The 16,539-nt window shown below is 41.6% G+C and overlaps 2 long non-coding RNA genes across 2 annotated transcripts; both read right to left on the bottom strand.

The window, feature by feature from the left end:
- Positions 1–2,359: 2,359 nt before the first annotated feature.
- Positions 2,360–4,828, bottom strand: LOC135976877 (uncharacterized). Its single transcript, XR_010594160.1, has 2 exons — positions 4,728–4,828; positions 2,360–3,464 (listed from the first exon to the last, which is right to left on the bottom strand). It is a non-coding gene; the product is annotated as an uncharacterized LOC135976877 (long non-coding RNA).
- A 9,450-nt stretch (positions 4,829–14,278) lies between these two features.
- LOC135976776 (uncharacterized) lies at positions 14,279–16,102 on the bottom strand. Its single transcript, XR_010594062.1, has 2 exons — positions 16,026–16,102; positions 14,279–15,372 (listed from the first exon to the last, which is right to left on the bottom strand). It is a non-coding gene; the product is annotated as an uncharacterized LOC135976776 (long non-coding RNA).
- Positions 16,103–16,539: the final 437 nt, after the last annotated feature.

Genomic DNA, 16,539 nt, shown 5'->3' with positions numbered 1-16,539 from the left:
GAAAGTATCAGGCATCCTTTATAAACACATTCTATATGCTATATGGTAGGGAGTTTCTTTCCATAAAAGAGTCTTTTCCTGGTTATACAGTTGCAGGCACTGGTGAATGCAGGCTTTATAAGTATAAGGCAAGGATTTTTCAAGCTACGTAGGGATTTGGGACGTACATAATCCCATTATTTTTATTTGGGGATGGACATGTAGAGCACCTAGATGTAATATCTCAGCCTTGAAGTAGTTTGCTAGTAAACTACATTCATATGGCACTCTTTAAATATTTCCTTTCCCCTCCATTTTTTTTATTACAATACAAACTGAGGGTGAAATTCAATCTTGTCCATAATGATTCTGGACTATTTCTGTCCCTCTTAAGCCATGTTGTGAGATGAGACCCAGGCCTTTAGAAGGTCAATAGAATTGACAGGCCCTCTAAAATCCTTCATTACAACACATATAGGAGACACTTTGATCTAGCAAGGATAATAAGATGTTTCAATCAGTAGTAAGTAGAATGCGCCCTTAATGATTTTAAAAACATAAAACAAAATAGATTATTCCAGCTATTCTATTCTGTCATATTGTGATGTGTAGTTAGCAGCAGTAGAATGTATTATGCACTGCAGCTACTGATAGGTCACAAAATAATGTTAAAATAATAGAAATATAAAATGGGAATAAAATAAAATGAAATGAAACAATTTCTTGGCTCTATATTTCTGGAAGACTTCTGGGCATGAAACCATGAAATAATGAAACATGAAATAAAACATAAATAGCATAAAAGGGGAATCCAATGAAATAATTTCTGGGCGCTCTGTTTCTGGTAGCCTTCTTAACATGAAACCTAACCCACACCTCGGTGCAGACACAGATCAGGGTTCTGTTGTCTTTTTCATTTGTGGAGCTGCAGTATATATTCTGTAGTTATTCCACAGTTACACCATGCTATCATGGAGTTCAGAATTCAGCGCAGCATGTGTTCTTTGCTAACCTGAGGGGAGACCCTACTTCTGAGAGCAAATGCACAGGGCGTTGGCAAATGGCTGAAGGTGAAGGGAACTTCAAAATGGGCAGAAATGTCTTTATTGATCTCTTCCCCAGGTTCCCTCAGGATAAGGTCACCCTAAAGCAGGCTAAAAGGTGTGAACTCTGATCAACTATAAGGCAAATATTACGGGTCTCCTGTCTCCCCCAGTGGATATCTGGATTCAAATACTCAAAGAAAGAATTCTCCAATGAATACAAAGGGCCTAATTCCCCACCACCTTGAACCTAAAATTAAAAGCAAAACCAGTGCAAAGCAGATACAAAACTGGCGCCATGTCAGAGCCATATGGTGGCATCAGAAATAAATCCAAAATGTCAGCAAGGGGATTCAGCATTTCAGATTTCAGTTCCTGCTGTGTCGAGTCACGATCTCTCCAGGTCCCTCTGTATAACAACAGTGACCTGCAGTGCTCTAGGTCCCAGCTCCAGTAAGAACCGTTAGACTCCATTACTCAATCAGCACATAGTGCTTTAATCTATTGATCTTGCACACCACTCTCCTGGCGCCCACAGGTGTCTTGTTGTCGTGTAATTAGTGTATGTGAGAGAACAGACTCATTCAGCTGTGTTTGCAACATCAGCCTTGAATCAACGTCTGATGACATCCTTAGAGCCAAGTATGAAAGGCTAGAACGTCTGGCAGTCCTATTTCCCCAGACGAAGAATGGCAAAGGGAAGTTATTTAAATGTGCTTTTAGTGGTGGATTGAAATCCAAAATCTCATTATGACACTGAACTATTTCTCCCTGATTCTCCATTTCTTTGCACTTGGTACAGTCTTTTATACCAGTGCCAATTAGATGTGGATTCTTTGATCCGGTAGCATTTTAGACACACTTTGCACTGGAATAAATGACTATTCCCTGGTAATAGGGATGACTTTCCTTTCTTTTTCACATCCCTTGTGGATCATCAGCATTTGGATAGGAGCATTGATTTAGTGGGTGTTGGTCCTGCTTTGAGCAGGGGGTTGGCCTAGATACCTCCTGAGGTCTCTTCCAACCTTAATATTCTGTGATTCTATGAAGACAATGGTAACCACCTGTAAGTTCTCCTTCTGTCAGCAATTTTACAAATTCCCACTCAACAGCCTGGGCACTAAAACATGTGCAACGAGTGTGAACTAATCCTACGTTAAGGGCCTACACAATGCTAGCGACCACTTCAGGGCTGATTCTCCTCTCACTACAAGGCTTAAAAGGGAATTAAGAGTGTCTGGGCTAGATGTTAGCCCTTGCAAGAGGGGAGAATTTCATCCAGAGTACTTTGTAAATTCAAGATGAAGAAGACAGGGAAACCAGAAGTCCAATAGTCCAATGCAGTATAATTTTTAATTAGCAGGAGAAGTGGAACATACACTGGTACAATGAACTAATGCAGAGCATGAAGAATACATTTCTAGGGTTTCAATAGGGGCTGCAGCCAACCACCCACTCAAAGGTGATACATTTCACACAGAGGTTCTTTCCTTCTTTCTTGCAGCTCTCGACTGGGACAATCAAGTTCCATTTTCACCATTTTAATTTCATTGTTTTCTCCTTCTCAATGTGAAGTAAGAGACAGTGGAGTTTACAAAGAAGGTGAAACAGCATTCCCTTGTGTATCTTGTGTAGCAAAGACAAAAGCCATAAACAAACGGTACATATTTTGGCTAGGATGGAGCATCAATTGTCTACTTCTCATTGACACTAAAGACAATAGACACCTCTCTGGGAGTGTATTTGTTCCTTACTATAACTGAGAATCTGACTGATCATATTAATCATGTAACAAACATAGAATGGTAAATCATTGGAGGAAACAGTCCTATATCAACGGTGAAGAGACTATGAGAGAGACATCCACAAATAGATTTTCAGAACCCCTGTGCAGCCGCAGCTCCCGCTGACTTGATTGGGAGTTGTGGATGCTGAGCAAATCTGAAAGCTACACCTTAAAGCTCGTTAATGGATCTGTAACATGCTTTTCATGCCGGCTTGTTCCTTGTTCTGTGGGTTTTACTTCTGGGTTTGATATGGCTGACAGCTTCCAGAGCGGTATGTAGTGAAACGCTGGGAGGAGGAGGATGGGTACGAGCATCCGTTGCCTCTTGCTGATAATCCGGAAGTGTATGACCCCCCGTAATTGCCCAGGCTCCCAGAAACGTAGGGGCCCCCTATACCGAGAGAGCTCCCGATGCCAAAGGGTGCTGAGGATCCCACTACACTTTCTTGAGGGCAAGTGGCAAGAATTGGTCCTGGGAATCTCACGATGACCGGTGGTGGGTAAAGCACTGCGCTCGAGTCACCACAGGAGGTAAAACACGGCTCGTTGCAGGCGTCAACAAATGGCCGTGGGCATGTCACGTTGCATGGTGCGTAGCACTGGGTATTGCACAGCTGTCTGTAGGAAGACATCTTTCTGCGATGGAGGGAAACCTTGAACACACAATGGGGAGGAGAGAAACCATTATTTACAAGGGCGAGTGGAATAAAGCATTAGAATCTAATACATTATGGCACTAGCAACCTTCCAGCAGCCTAGATGTATACTTGGAAGAATATTTAACTCCATAGAAGCCACATGATGAATTGATCTTTTAATTCCTGGCTACATTTATTCTCCATATTCCTCTTTCTAGATCTCTCCCTCCATTCCCCCGTAGCCTCTCTCTTGACCAACCCTTTGGTACCCTTTTCACTCTCTTTGTCAGACAATTGATCAATGGATGGATAGATCGTCTAGGTTTCTACAATGAACAGCACACTATCTATCTAAGAGAGTCTTCCTGCCCAGAACACTTTCCAATCCCAATAGAAATTTAGAGCATGGATTAACGAGAGGGCAGTGCTAATAATGATTCTCTCCTTTTTAAGTTTTAACCTCAGCGTGGAAACCAGTTCTGTCCATTATCAGAGTTCAACCCCCTGATGTTTAAAGTTTACCAGTCAGCACTACTTGCTAGTTGATAAACAAAAAATATCCTTTTGTCAAATCAAAACTAAGGGCTAGATCTTCATCTGGCGACAGTCTTGACAGTTCCATTTACTTCTGTGAAGTTAAAAGAACTGAGGATCTTAGTCTACAATTGTTATAAGTGTGACTAAGTTTTTAGGACTACCTATACCATATCATTCTAGTACTCATAGAATCATAGAATATTAGGATTGGAAGAGACCTCAGGAGGTCAGCTAGAACAATCCCCTGCTCAAAGCAGGACCAATCCCCAACTAAATCATCCCAGCCAGGGCTTTGTGAAGCAGGGCCTTAGAAACCTGTAAGGATGGAGATTCCACCACCTTCTTAGGTAACCCATTCCAATTAGTCCATCTAGATAGGCAGTCAGTTGGAGATCTGGGCACATATGTATATTTGAACACACGCATAGCAATACTTTCCACTATCAAATTACATATGGAGTGAAATTTTTCAAAGTCATTTTAGGAGTTTGGATGCCCAATCCTGAATAAACCTTCTTAGCGATTAAGTGTCTCTAATCCTTACTGTGCTTTAAAATCCCAGCCTTAACTTTTAAAACCTGCATCCACCAATGCCTGCCACTGAATAAGTATAAAAAGTCCCTTCATGGAAAGAAAGCCCCAACAACGCTAAGAATCACAGATGATTTTTGCAGGATTCAGTAAAACTATCACTAAAGAGACGTTTCAACAGTTATAAAGAGATGGAGTGGAATCACTTACTCAGTTGACCGAGGAGGAGATCTCAGGAGAAGTGGTTAGAAAAGTCCTGAGTACTCAGTGCTTTTATACGGTTTCTCAGATTGCCTGGAGGATCTGAGACACCCTTTGTGCATGATGGCCAATTAGTTACAAAACAAAATTTCATCAATATGTCCCTCCTCAGATTGATGTAATCGTTTTGCTCATTGTTTGAGATGATTAGGCAATTCTCAGTTTCACCCTACACCCTACAGTTTCTTCCTTCTTAAAGCTTTTTGGGTGAAATTAATTCTTGGTATCATTCTGCTGATGGTACTGAAGCTAGGGCGTGTCTATGCAGAGGGGAAATGAGCACTATGGGCTGGGGTGTCATTTCTAAAGTGCACAAACGCATTGATTATTAACTGGTCTCTGTGGACCCTGCTGCTGTGCACTAACGGATCCTTAGTGTGCTTGAACACAGCACTGTTTCCAAAAAGCACTATATTAAAGTGAACCCGGAAATGTTTGTGCATAGCAGCAGGGTCTACAAGGGCTAACTAATGTACAACACATTAATGCACTTTAGAAATGAATTCCTTGTAAGTGCACATGACCCCACTGTGTAGACAAGACCTTACAATGCGACTGAAGTTAAATCCCTAGATGTCTCCTACAAGTCTCAGTATCACCATTAGCTTTTATATACAGTAGTCTATTTCTGTGTCTTAAATCCTTCCTGATATCTACTTGGGCGTATTGTGGAGTTTATTCTTGCCTCTCCAAGGAAGATATGCAGCATTATTCTACAGGTTCTGGCTCTCCACCCCTAACTGTTTCTAGGGGTCTAATATAACAGGCATTGGAGTATGTGGGCATCTTCCCAATGAGTTCATTGGGTCCCGAATCAGAACCTATGGGCTGTAATTCATTCCTAGACAGATGGCCAGCGTCAAGGCTGTTCTTCATTAAAGTATCAGAGGGGTAGCCGTGTTAGTCTGGATCTGTAAAAAACGACAGAGAGTCCTGTGGCACCTTTAAGACTAACAGATGTATTGGAGCATAAGCTTTCATGGCTGAATACTCACTTCGAAAGCGTATGGACCTCATGCATCTGACAAAGTGGGTATTCACCCACGAAAGTTTATGCTCCAATACATTGGTTAGTCTTAAAGGTGCCACAGGACTCTCTGTTGCTTCATTAAAGTGTCACTTAAGCATTCAAAATGTCTGGCTGTGTAGACCGTTTGACCTTAGCAGCTGCCTGTCAGGACAAAGGGTGGCTCCGGATCTGGTGAGGGTCTTCAGACAAATTTTGGTGGGAGGACTATGTTAATTTCCCACCTTCAATTGTCTACAATCTTGTTGATTGTTTAATAATAAAGTTTTGTCCTTTTTAGCCAATATCAGACCTACTAAGTGAGATGTCTTTGAGCAGACCTCCTAGATATTAACTTTCATCGGGGACATACCATGGAACCCAAAGAATTCAAAACGCTTCACTGAACACTCATTAATGTGTTACATATGCAATGTGTTGTGTTTTTATAAGCTTAACAGAGTCTCACTGGAATTAGACATCTTAGCAGTGAGGTATAGCGTCTCTTTAATATCTACGTGTCAGAGTCAATTCTATTGCTTCCCTAACCAGGTCACAGTTACACACTTGGCAATTGGGATCCTTTGATTTTCTTAAAACAGTAACTTCCTGTTTTTTTTCATAACAATACCTTCGAAAGCGTATGGACCACATGCTCAGCTGGTGCAAATGGGCCCCCTTGTCTCAGCTTCAATGACACTATACCGATTGACACCATCTGCAGATCTGGCCCTATATTTCAAACAATTTTTCCCTCAGACACTCCTGCTTTTTCTGTGACTGGTTTTCCCATCTACTGTTTTGTAAGTTGATGCCCTTTAGACATGCGTAAAAACCCCTCCAGTTCTGCCTCCATGTTAAATCTTTGGTATGAGGCTTGAAGAACTGAAAGCTAAGAGTTTCAACGGGATGAATTGCATGAGCAATGAATTTTGTGTGGCAACATTCGGACTTTAGGTACAACATCTGTCTCACATCCTCCTGGATGTCTAAGAAAGCATACAAAAAATAGTACAGCTCAGCCCTCTCCTAAAAACTTCTCTTGATTTCCTGTCTTGGGTGAGATTTGATTCAGTCTCTTTATAGCTATTGAAATGTCTCCTTAATGATAGTTTTAACTTGGGACTGAATCATAGAATATCAGGGTTAGAAGAGACCTCAGGAGGTCATCAAGTCCAACCCCCTGCTCAAAGCAGTATCGATCCCCAGACAGATTTTTTGCCCCAAACGGCCCCCTCAAGGTTTGAGCTCACAGGCCTGGGTTTAGCAGGCCAATGCTCAAACCACTGAGCTACCCCTCTCCCCCTACTGAGCTACCCCTCTCCTTCAGAGAGAATTATATTTTTATGTCTACTGTTTAAGCGCCTTCTGAAAGGCCTTCAAGTTATGATAAGTTTAACCATAAAATGATTTTTTAAAATGTTAATATAACCATATTATACTCCATTGGGACTGGGCAGGAACCTCTGAGTTATTTCTATCAGATGATCTGGCATCTGGACAGTAATTCTGCATCCTCTGTGATTCCTATATATGTTATGGGGTTTGTCTCCATAAAGGAGTCTTTCCCTGATTACTCATTTGCAGGCATTGGAGGACACAGGCTTTAAAAATATAACGGATGCATTTTGGAAGTCACACAGAGATTTGGTATACCCAATTCCCATATTTTTTATACACACATATATCCCTTAGATGGCTTTGAAATAACTATGCATAAAAGTTCTCTGATATTAGACATTATTCCTTTGACAGTTCAAATTGTATACATATCTGGGCAGATCCTTAGCTGACTTAATTCCACCATGGCAATTTATATGACCAGATGATCTGAGTCTATTTCCACAAAACCACAGAGATGAGCTTTTGTATATACTACTGCTGTGTAACTTTATTATTTCAGAAGTGTGCTCTCTTGCTCTCTCTCCTTCTTCTTCGTCAGGTTAAGGTTAACATCTAAGTTAGGGGGTTAGGAAGAAACTCGCCCTACAGGCAGCCTATTCCAAAATCATCACTTCAGGGTTCTTATATGTTCCTCTGAAGTACATGGTACTAGTCACTATCAGAGACAGGCTACTGGACTAGATGGACCACTGGTCTGATCCATTATGGCAATTCTTAGGTTTATAGGTATACAGCAAGGAGACTGATATCCAGATCCGCAGCTGGTGTGAGTTGGCCAAGATGCAAGTGACTGGAAATGATGATTATCACCAGCTGAGCGTCCGGCCCTTAGGAAGCTGATTTCTCCATCCCTAACGATCTAGTCATTAGGAGATACTGTTCTCTCAGAGCATTGAAAATAAAAGCGTGGAACCAGTTTGCATGCACAGATTACGTGGAAATAAAGGAATTAGTAACATTGTCCCTTTCCTATGCTGCGCTATAATTTTTTAGCTGACGGTGACAGTACTAGGTGTCCTTTAGAGAAATATTCTCTATTGAGTGGCCACTTCTTAGAATTGGTCTTTTTAACACATCCCTGCTCATGAACCTACACAATCCTATGAGTTTTATCAGAACAAATCTAGGAATGGAAAACTGAAAAGAGGATATTAAACAACAGAATGTAACAGAGGGAACTGGGCAAGGGTTGGTGACTTTGGAGAGGTGAATGATCTTGTGGTTAAGGTACTAGATTGGGACACAAGACATTTTCATTCACTTCCTGACTCTGCCACAGATTTCCTGTGCGATGTTGACAACCTCACTCAGGGCCAGATTTTCAAAAAGGCTTAGTACCACACATGCTTGAGTGTATTGATAGCTGACCCTCAGCATTAGTCACATGACTGGAGCTCCCTTCAGAGCTGGGGTTCTCATCACCTTAGCCCTACTTTGAAAGCTTAAGAGGGACTTAAATGGTAGATAGGTGAATTATAACCCTGTTGGGCAGTGAATTATAACCCACGGGGCCTGATTCAAAAACAGTTGAACTCGTTGGAGAGATTTCCACAGAACTCCATCAGCAATGGATCAGTCCCATTATTAATAATTCATGGTGGGGATGAAAAGCACATGGTGGGGAAAAATAAAGACTCTTGACTGCTTAGGAATTTCAAGGGTAAACTGCACAACCAGCCCAGGTAGGAGAACTAAAACAGAACGCTGCCCACGATGGGAGATTGCGCTACCTGTAGACCCCGGAGAAAACGTCATGTTGTGAAGTTGTTAAAAGAACCAAACAAATGGAGCGAGTTTCATTTCTGTGGTAATTCCGGCATGGTCTGTCGATTGATACCAGGAAAAAAAGCAACAGATGGTCCTGTGGCACCTTTGAGACTAACAGAAGTATTGGGAGCATAAGCTTTCGTGGGTAAGAACCGCACTTCTTCTTGCATCTGAAGAAGTGAGGTTCTTACCCACGAAAGCTTATGCTCCCAATACTTCTGTTAGTCTCAAAGGTGCCACAGGACCCTCTGTTGCTTTTTACAGATTCAGACTAACACGGCTACCCCTCTGATACTTGATACCAGGAAGGAATTTACATATAAAGTTTTAAGCTGAATGGAACCTGTAAGGGTGTAACACAAATGTCATATTATGTGGGGATGAGAACATAATATTAATCAGGATCAGAGAGCAAAATAATTACATCAACTGGATGACTTATAGGTGCAATACATTTTCTTTGGTAAGGACTTCATGCACTCATATCTCATGTCTCATAGCTTCCTGGTTGGAAGCTTATGACTCAGGTCTCTTCTAACCACTTCTCTTAACTTAGCCTTCTTTGTGAACTGAGAAGCTTTGATTTAATTCCATCTCCTTATAATATTGAAATGTTACTTTTGAGATTTTTTTTTTACTTAGGAATGATTCCTGCACAAATACCCCAAAATTCTTAAAAATGTTAGGAGTTCACTCCCTCCCCCAGTTTATTCAGTTGTAGATGTTAGTAGACACAGAGTTTAAGCATATGGGGAAGGGACTTTGTAAGCCACACAAGATCTTAGGATACTCAATTCAAATTATTTTTATATGAGGAATGGACAAATATATCCCTTACATGGGTTTGAAATCTCTAATCCTAAAAGTACTCCAATAATAGACATTGTGACTTTGCAACTTTTAAATATATACTTCTCCGGCCATATCCTTAGGTGACTTCTTTGGAGACAAGGCCAATTACACCAACTGAGGATCTAAACCTATTATTTAAGTAAAACGACAGAGATCAGCTTTCATAGCTAACTATGGAAGTGCCACTGTATTCTTGTTTTCAATTTAGTTGATAGAGGGAAAAAAACACAGTGTCTGACGGGATAAACGCTTAACTTGTGCCAGTTCTCAGCCCATGGCACCTCTAGGTTTGGCAGTTCATAGCCTCAGCATCAGGGGGCTTGCTGCATCTGTCATGAATGGAAAATATTGCTTGAATCCCGGCACCTCTTTCATTACAAATTAAGCCCTGGAAGGGATTTATATAAACCCTCCTCCTACAGGTCAAAGCCAACTTCGGCTACATCCATGTACATGTAGCTACAGGCCAGTGAAAAGCACTTCTCGTCCACACTTCAGTGTGCAGTTACGCAGGTCAGTGAAAGGCTCTGGTAGAGAGAAGACGAGGAAAGGCTCTGCCAGCCCTGCCAACCGTTCCCCGCTGCAGGACTCTTTCCCCGCTGCTAGAGCCTTTGCTGATGCTGGGTTCTTTTACAGGGAAGACGCCAGAAGTGTGGAGGCAATGGGTCACTACACTGCTAAGAATAGCAGGCTTGGGAGAGCTCTAGCGAGCCAGGCACTCGGGCATGTCTTTACTCACCTAAGCCTTGCCTCACCGTCTACACTGCTATTTACACCTATGCTTGGGGGCTACCAGGGTATGTCCACTCCATGCCACCAAAGGAAACATGTAGTATAAAGACAGGTTCCCGAGTAGCCGCCGTGTTAGTCTGTATCCGCAAAAATAACAGGAGTCCTTGCGGCACCTTAAAGACTAACAAATGTATTTGAGCATCTGCTGGAAGCTTATGCTCACATAAATTTGTTAGTCTGTAAGGTGCCACAAGGACTCCTGTTCTTTTATGTAGTATAAATGCACCCTTAAGGATCTTAGGAAAAAACTCCTGCTATGGCCAGCGTCTTCCAAAATTCACCACTTTGGGGTTTTTATACTTTCCTCTGAAGTACCTGGGGCTGGATCCTATCAGAGACAAGGTACTGAAGTAGACGAACAACTGGTCTAACCCAATATGGAAATTCTTATGTTTCTATGTACATTTATATCCAGCTCCTCTGCTGGCGAAAATCAGTGGAGATCCAAGTGAGTGGAAACGTCATGATGTAGACCAGCTGAGTATCCCGCCTTTAAGGACTTGCTTTGACAATCCCTAATGATTTATTCTTTGGTAAATATTGTTTGCTCGGAACATTTAAAATCAAGGTGCCAAACTAGTACATTTAAATGCTGATTTAAACCCTATTAAGTGTCGGAGAATAACAGAGTTCTCACTTTTTGTGCTTCCACATAAGGAAATAGCATTATTAACACTGTCCCCGCCCTCCTTGAAATTTGGATAATAATCCTTTCTCCCACCCTTTGTCCTGTTTGTTTAATTTGTCAGTTCTTCAGGGCAGGAAAGGCTCTTCCGTGCTTGTTCAATGGGCCACAGATCACCATTGTAGCCTCTGAGAAATACTGAAATTCTAATTATAAATAATAACACTAACAAGAACTGAGTTCTACTTCCGGCTCTCTCACTGATTCACCAAGTGACATAGAGTAAATTACTTAGCCTCTGTTCCTCAATTATCCTGTCTATAAAACAGGTATAATAACTATCTAATTTTCATGGGAGTTTTAATGATTAATAGTGGCACTGAGCAGTGAAAATGGGTTGCTTTTTAAGTGCAGGATAAAATGTGTATTGTTGCCGGACGCTGTAAAAAGAAGAGCTAAGCTCATAAAACAGAGGGTCAATGGACAAGAGAGTGAAGGAGTGGGAGTGTTGAAATCTCAAAGCAGTAGTGACCTCTAGGGAAGGTCCTCAGTGAAGTACACAATATTTCTCTGAATATGCAAAAATTCAAACGGCTCTAAATTTCACAGCCAGAATGATATCATCTCCAAGAATGGTTGGCATATGTTACTAAGCTCCAAGAGGCAAAATCAGGGCTGACCAAAGGTTTCATCCCAGAGGGGTTACTTAGGACAAGGATGAAACTGTAGAAAACACTTCAAGTCTTTGGATCAGGAAACCTGGCTAAGTACAGATCAGGGATGTTAGACTGGGAAAGATAAGGCCCATGTAAGTATTATTTCTGTGTAAAGGGGGGGAAAATCCAAGTTCATTACAATTCAAAAAAAGGTAAGAGATTCACTTCAAAATGGTAACCCACATCAGCGCTTGGAGTAGACTTAATGGTATCAATTTAGGGTCATTTTTTCAAGGGGTCCCCAAGATTCATTCCCCCCTCTCCCAAAAAATGTACTATTAAAATCTCCAGATTGTAATAACTTTATTTGCACAGGATTAAGGGAACAGTCTACGGCTCTGATCCTCATGAAGTCTGTTTCACTGGACTGCTCCTGAGCCCAGCAATATGAGACCAAGAATCAGGTTATACACCCAATATTTCAAACGTTAATGAATTGCAAACACTTTAGTATCTTTATTTACAGATCGTTCACACCCCTGCAAAGTGGTGTTTCCCAGGAGCACTGTTCTGAGTGGTTTGGGAAAGAGACACTGGCCTTTCAAATGGAAGACTGAATTGGAACCATGGTTGTGAGATTTGGGCCTTCGCAGCTCGCCGCTGCTTGGTGAACGGGCTATAACTGGGTTCCATGTGGAAGTATGAGAGATGTGTGTAATGTGAGGACATTCAGACCCCTACCAGTGAAACCCCAATATCTATCTGCCCGTGTACTGCCCTGGGAGATTCTGATAGGCAGATAAGGAGGGGGGAAAGGAACATGCAGTGAGATGAATAGGGCAGAAAGCATTTGTCACCGCTACCATCTCAGGATGTGGTTTTCTCTATAGAATCATAGAACTAGAAGGGACCTTAAGAGGTCATCTAGTCCAGTCCCCTGCAGTCAAGGCAGGACTAAGTAATATCTAGACCATCCCTGACAGGTGTTTGTCCAACCTGTTCTTAAAAATCCCCAATGATGGAGATTCCACAACCTCCCCAGGCAATTTATTCCAGTGCTTAACCACCATGACAGTTAGGAAGTTTTTCCTAATGTCCAACCTAAACCGCCCTTGCTGCAACTTAAGCCCATCGCTTCTTGTCCTATCCTCAGAGGTTAAGAAGAATAATTTTTCTCTAGTAACAACCTTTTATGTACTTGAAAACTGTTATGTCCCCTCTCAGTCTTCTCTTCTTCAGACTAAACAAACCCAATTTTTGGCTAAAGGCCATCGATGGACCTATTCTCCATGGACTTATCTAATCCTTTGAACCCAGTTATACTGTTGGCCATCACAACATCCCCTGGCAATGAGTTCCACAGGTTGACTGTGCATAGTGGAAAGAAGTACTTCCTTCTATGTGTTTTAAACCTTCTGCCTATTCATTTCATTGGGTGATCCCCTAGTTCTTGTGTTATGAGAAGAAGCAAATAACACTTCCTTATTCACTTGCTCCACATCAGTCAAGCTTTTATAGACCTCTATTGTATTCCCCCCCTTAGTTGTCTCTTTTCCAAGCTGAAAAGTCCCAGTCTTTTTAATCTCTCCACAGACGGAAGCTGTTTCATACCACTAATCATTTTAGTTGCCCTTCTCTGTACCTATTCCAGTTCCAGATATCTTTTTTGAGATGAGGCAACCAGATCTACACACACTATTCAAGATGTGGGCGTACCATGGATTTATATAAAATCAATATGATGTTTTCGGTCTTGTTATCTGTCCCTTTCCTAATGGTTCCTAACATTCTGTTTGCTTTTTGGACTGCTGCTTCCCATTGAGTGGATGTTTTCAGAGAACTACCCACAATGACTCCAAGATTTCTTTCTTGAGTGGTAACAGCTAATTTAGACCCCATCATTTTGCATGTGTAGTTGGGATTATGATTTCCAATGTGCCTTACTTTGCATTTATCAAAATTGAATTTCATCTGCCATTTTGTTGCCCAGTCACTCAATTTTGAGAGATCTCTTCATAGTTCTTTGCAGCCTGCTTTGGACCTAACTATCTTGAGTAATTTTGTACGTCTGCAAATTTTGCCACCTCAGTATTTACATGTTCACACCCCCTAGTGCACCAACAGCCTCTGGATGTGACAGTCAAACGACAGCTAAACACCTTCCGTTCCTACCCTGATCAATAATGTTACACATTCCTACCCAAATGCACAAGTGCTGAAACTTGTGAAACAGGTGAAATAAACCCATGTGCACAGGACCTGCACGATGCTATTGACAATCTGAGGCACCTGACTCTACTCTGACTAGTTTGCATAGGCTGTCTCCAGGGAATTATTTCAAACACGGTGGTTTATAAATTAAGAACTGAGGAGGAAGGAAAACCAGAAGACAATACTATGATACAGTACACGTTTTAATGGGAATCAGAAGTTGAGTTTACATTTTGCAGAACAGCAAGTATAACGTATATATTGCCAGAGTTTCAAGAACAGCAGCAATCAAACACTCGCTCCAAGGTGACGCGTTTCACACAAGATGTTCTTCTTTCTTTCTTGCAACGCTTTGAGTTTGACAGTCAAGTCCTGGTTCCAACCGCCACAAAATACTTGGTTTACCCCATTTGGTGTGAAATAGGACAAAAGAGGGTAACAAGAGGACTAAGTTGCTTTGCTGTTACTCATTTTGCATAGCGAAGTTACAAGCTACAAAGAAACGGTACCTATTCCTAGGCAGGCTAGGGCTTAATTTTCTTTAAGATTAAGACTTCTTTAAACCATTGTAGACATGTAGATGGGCCGAAGTGTACTTGAGATTCTGCACTACCATATTCATGTTGGAATAAGCACCTGACTGGGAAACAATAGGAGGAAATAGTCACATATCTAATGTCAAGTGTAACATGAGAAATATATTTATGGGCTTGTCTTTCAGAAGTGCTGAGCACTCACAAATGACTTAGGCTGATCGCCCCGCGCTCCAACATTTCTGAAAGTCAAACTCATAAGCACAATCATAAAGCCGTAGGTTGCTTTTTTGTTTCCTGGTTGTTCCTTGTGCCATGGTTACTCCTGCTGGGTTTGACGTGGCCCACAGCCATACATATTTAACCATCGGGAAGAACAAGGGTCTGAACTTCCTCTGCCTAATGATGACAATCCAGGAGTGTAGGACCTCCTGTCATTGTACAAGCTCTTATAACCATAGGAGCTCCCGGACAGGTAGGAGCCCCGGTAGCCAAATGAGCTGCCAATGCCCAATGGTTCTGAGCTTCCCACTACGCTTTCCTGCGGGCAAGTGGCGAGAATTGGTCCTGGGAATCTCACGACAACCGGTGGTGGGTAGACCACCACACTCGAGTCACCGCACGATGTAACACATGGCTGGTTGCAGGCATCAACAAATGGTTGTGGGCATGTCACATCGCATGATGGATAGGATGGGTATTTGCACAGGTCTCTACAGAAAGACATCTTTCTTCAATGGAGGTAAACCTGAAACACACAGTGGGAAATAGAATAAGCATAATACATAAGAGGTAGTGGAATAAGATGTACAAGACTCAGACACTATAAAAATCTATGCTGACAGACACTGGCTGATGATCGAAAATTGCTAGTTGCATGAATAGACAGAAGAATAATTTTACTTGATCATACCAGTAGTCCATCTAGTGCATTATTCTGTCTCCCACATTGTCTGGCACACAATGTTTCTTAGGACAACAGAAAAAAATGGAAGTGGCTCATTATGGAGTAAACTATCCATAATGGGAGTTTCTTCCTAACACCGGAAAGGTACATATTGGCTTTGTCCTGAAAACAGAGTTTACATATAGCTCTTTTAAGAGTTGAGATTTTGTATATATCTCTACGAAACTGAAAAGAGCAAAAAAAAAGTTAAACTGACAATTAAAATGTATAGGAATTGACTCTCTGAAACTCCTATGGGGATTGGAAAATCCCAGCTTTAACTTCTAAAGCCTGCATCCACCAATCCCTGCAACTGAATAAATGCAAAAAGAGTCTTTCATGGCAAGAAACCCACTAACAATGCTAAAACTCACAGAGTGTGAGAAACTCAATTAAAACTATTGCAAAAGCAGCATTTCTATAATTATAAAGAGATTGAATCTAATCAGACTTACTCAGTTCACCGAGGAGAAGAAGTCAAGAGAAGTGGTTAGCACAGCCCTGAGTTGCGAGTGCTTTTATACAATTCTTCAGCTAGCCTGGAGGATTTGTGACACCTTTCTACATGAGCTGTTGCACATGTCACTCCTCCAATTGATGCAATAGTTTGGCTCACTGCAATCATTAAGCAATTCTAAGCCCCAGATGATATGACACACGCATTGCAATCTTCAGGATGCTTTTGCCTCAAACTTGTTTAAGCCAAATTCTGGTTTCGTTCCACTGACTTCACTGGAGTTATTATGGGAACGAAGCTGCTTCATGTATTTTGTTTTTTCGTTAACAACTTGACAATCAGGGTGCCTCTCAGAGATGGATTTATATCACATTTCCATGGCATGATCAGGATTCGACTTTAGCATTTTAAACCGAGGCCCATCTCTGGTTGGCAGCAATGCAGTTTTCTCTTGCAACTTCTAGGAAGGCAAGAAATTTTATTTTGTACGCTTTGGATCCCCACACTCAACC

Source organism: Chrysemys picta, chromosome 20 (genome assembly GCF_011386835.1).
Source record: "Chrysemys picta bellii isolate R12L10 chromosome 20, ASM1138683v2, whole genome shotgun sequence".
In the NCBI taxonomy this organism is placed as follows: domain Eukaryota; kingdom Metazoa; phylum Chordata; order Testudines; family Emydidae; genus Chrysemys; species Chrysemys picta.
Note: the sequence above shows the minus strand (reverse complement) of the source record. Positions and strands in the feature narration are given on the sequence as shown.